The sequence below is a fragment of the Oryx dammah genome, unplaced genomic scaffold, assembly GCF_014754425.2.
Source record: "Oryx dammah isolate SB20612 unplaced genomic scaffold, SCBI_Odam_1.1 HiC_scaffold_2, whole genome shotgun sequence".
Lineage (NCBI taxonomy): Eukaryota > Metazoa > Chordata > Mammalia > Artiodactyla > Bovidae > Oryx > Oryx dammah.
In genome coordinates this window covers 129,227,972-129,231,770 of record NW_024070186.1, presented here as the reverse complement: position 1 = coordinate 129,231,770, position 3,799 = coordinate 129,227,972, and the positions used below count along the sequence as shown (strand labels likewise).

The 3,799-nt window shown below is 38.6% G+C and overlaps 1 long non-coding RNA gene across 1 annotated transcript; it reads right to left on the bottom strand.

Moving 5' to 3' along the window:
- Positions 1–2,293: 2,293 nt before the first annotated feature.
- Positions 2,294–3,531, bottom strand: LOC120853295. The gene is made up of 2 exons (XR_005718757.1): positions 3,406–3,531; positions 2,294–3,204 (listed from the first exon to the last, which is right to left on the bottom strand). It is a non-coding gene; the product is annotated as an uncharacterized LOC120853295 (long non-coding RNA).
- Positions 3,532–3,799: the final 268 nt, after the last annotated feature.

Here is a 3,799-nt window from a genome sequence, read left to right as displayed (position 1 = left end):
CCAGGGAGATAGTATAGATTCTCTAGTCAAGAAGTGGTCTGTTTCCCCAGATTCACATCTGGGTTGCCATGTGACCTGGTTTGGTCAAGAAAACATGAACAAACTTACAACAAGCACACCAGGAATGGATTGTGCTTCAGGTCTCCCTCTCTTGGCAATCCTGAAGCAACTTTTTGAAGAGCTCCCGGAATTTGCTGGAGGATGAGAGATCCTTTGGGACACAGACAACCCATCTCAACTTAGTCATGTCCTACCCTCCCCCACCTCCCCAACCACCCACCGCCAGCCAACCATTAGCCATTTAGTAGTTCTGATGGTAAATATCAGACCCACTTCACTTTCAGTTCAGTTCAGTTCAGTCACTCAGTCGTGTCCGACTCTTTATGATCCCATGGACAGCAGCGTGCCAGGCTTCCCTGTTCATCATCACCTCTCAGAACTTGCTCAAAATCATGTCTATTGAGTCCGTGATGCCATCCAACCATTTCATCCTCTGTTGTCTCCTTCTCCTCCTGCCTTCAATCTTTCTCTAGAGAAGGAAATGGCAACCCACTCCAGTTTTCTTGCCTGGGAAATCCCATTGACAGAGGAACCTGGTGGGCTACCATCCATGGGATCACAAAGAGTCAGACACAACGGAGCAACTAACCCTGTCAATCTTTCTCAGCATCGGGGTCTTTCCCAATGAGTCCGTTCTTCCCATCAGGCCAATTCACTATGGTACCAGTACAACAGTTGGTAGAGCATTGCAGTGGAGTGTGTTTTTTCTGGTATTTTTCTATCCAGATATTCTTCTATCTAATTCTAATGACTGCTACTACTAAGTGTCCGACTCTGTGCGACCCCAGAGATGGCAGCCCACCAGGTTCCACCATCCCTGGGATTCTCCAGGCAAGAACACTGGAGTGGGTTGCCAGTTCCTTCTCCAATGCAGGAAAGTGAAAAGTCAAAGTGAAGTCAGTCGTGTGTCCGACTCCTAGCGACCCCATGGTCTGCAGCCTACCAGGCTCCTCCGTCCATGGGATTTGCCAGGCAAGAGTCCTGGAGTGGGTTGCCATTGCCTTCTCAATTCTAATTAAGTCCACTTAATTCTGTGTCTTTAATTAGAATTTTTTTAAGCCTCTGTCCCAAACCAGACTGATTGCTTTCTATTACTGGAGCTCAGCTTTTGTTCCCTTGCTAATTCAAATATCAGCCAGTAAACAAAAAGTTCTCTATGCTTGTGGCAGAATTCAACAGCTACTGCTATGATTCCCTTGCTATTTCCTTCTCTAATTATTATTGCAACATTTGGAATTGTTCATATAGAAACTTCCTTCATAAGCAAATGTGCTTGATTAAACTCTCTCCACCTTAAGCATTAATGATAGGAAAAAGAAAAAAAAAAACACCTACATTGTTGAGTTTGGAGATAAGTGCTTAATGGGACCAAGTTACTATAATGAGACAATTATTTTCTTAGGGTCAAGACAAGCCAAGAAGGCTGTCCCCAATACTATAAAATCTCTTGTGTCTTCAGTCCTTTCATATTTTCTGCAACATCTTGCCAAAATGCAACTTTCTCTTCCTGAGGTAAAATTTTGTTTCATTGATACCATCCATAAACCCACATATTTGTTTAAAAAAATAATATACAAAATACTTATTTAGAAGCAAGTACTTGTGTGAGATGCTGCATATTTAAAGACTGGTAAGAAAGAAATCCTATCTTGAAGGAAAACTTACCCTTCTCTATTTCCAGGATAAAATGTGTTACACGTGGAAAAAATAAATATTAACAAGGGGCCCTTTATTAAAAATTAATACAGTTCCTACATTTTAAAATTCCTAGTAGCTTTTGATATGGTAAACAAGGAAAAAAATATATTATTCATGTATATCATACATATATACACATTTATATACATATACATATACATATATATATATATATATATAATCACCTCCTCTCAAAGATGAATGTCTCAAATGACCACATTTCTATAATCCAGGATAAAAATTGGATCCAGTGATTATTCCTATTTAAACCTTCTATTTCAGTCAGAAGGGTGCTTGTTAAGTGTCCTTATGGTTTGGAAGGAAAAAAGGTAGCCCTGTAAGCATTCAGAGTGTTTTTGCTTTAAGTACAGCTTACACCCATATCCATTATCCTACCCAGTCAGTCACAGAGAAGGTGCTTATTGCCATATTGTCATTGCTTTGTCCTGGAATGTTCTAGCTGAAATCAAATTCTTAATCACAGCACTGGTATCCAGGAGATATAACACCTAAATACAATACCACTTACCAGGGCTTTTTTCTGTTTTTTTTTTTTTTCTTTTTTTAAGGAGAAGAATCTTGCTAATTGTTTCCTGTACATTATTATCAGTTACCAGCTCTGAAAAAAAAATACAATCTACTTCCTGCTTTAAAAAGAAAAAGCCAAATAAATTAATGTAATTCTTCAGTTCTTATAACAATTATCGCTGACTGCCAAATGTATCAAAGCAGTCTATAAGGAGCCTACTTGACATTCAAAGGAAGCAATACAAAGGTACTAAGGCTTAGAGAAATCTCAGAGGTAGCAGCAAAAGCATACCTCTGCTTCTTACATGTTTTACCTTTAAGCTTTTGTTTCTTTGTATTTCAAAGTGAGTGTAATAATATCAATTCTACGAGTTTGGAAAAAACGGTAGAATTTTTTTACAACATAACCATGTAAAAACCCTTGTCCAAAACAGGTAGCAAAGGTTCAACAAATGCCATGTACTTTCTCCTTTTGGAACGTAATACTTTAAGTATAGTTAATTTGAATATCATTAAAATTTTAAGGAAATTAATTAGGGCATTAAGGACTAATAAAACTTATATGTGTAAGCTTAATATGAAGTCATTTATTATTTTTTTTGTCTTCATGAATAGCTTTGTTTTCTCCCTTTAAAAATGCTTCTGTTATGAATCCATGTTTTTCTTCACATAATTAGATGTTCTTCTTTACATAACTGTAATTCATACAATGGTACAATCCTGTAAATTGCTTCAGCTTTGCTTTTGTGCTAGTTTATGGATACACTGACAACAGAATACAAAATGATGCTTTTTTTTTTTATAAACAGTAAAGTGTAAAAAGGAAAGTAAACCTTTGAGTCATCTTTATAATTTCCCCTATTTCTAAAGAAAGTGGGACAGTTGGATAGATTCATTTTCCGAGTTCATTATAGACTACTCCCCTGGTGGCTCAGAGATTAAAGCGTCTGCCTCTAATATGGGAGACCTGGGTTCGATCCCTGGGTCAGGAAGATCCCCTGGAGAAGGAAATGGCAACCCACTCCAGTATTCTTGCCTGGAGAAGCCCATGGATGGAGGAGCCTGGTGGGCTGCTGTCCATGGGGTTGCAAAGAGTCGGACAGGACTGAGCGACTTAACTTATTCAAATCTACCCTTTCCATCCACCGGAAATGAAATAGTGCAATTTATAAAATGTAGATGGGATTAAGACATTCTCTTTAATACTTAAAATACTGACATCTTGGAGATAAAAGATTTTAAAAATCTAAATTAATTTTTAGGAAGAAATAAATAGGCTACTATATAAGTTACATGTGTGTGTGCATGCTCAGTCACTCAGCTGACTCAGCTGCGTCCAACTCTTTTCGACCCCGTGGACTTTAGCCTGCCAGGCTCCTCTGTCCACTGAATTTTCCAGGCAAGAATACTGGAGTGGGTTGCCAGTTCTTAGTCCAGGGGATCTTCCCGACCCAGGGATCGAACCCTGGTCTCCTGCATCTCCTGCGTTAACAAGCATATTCTTTGTCAGTGA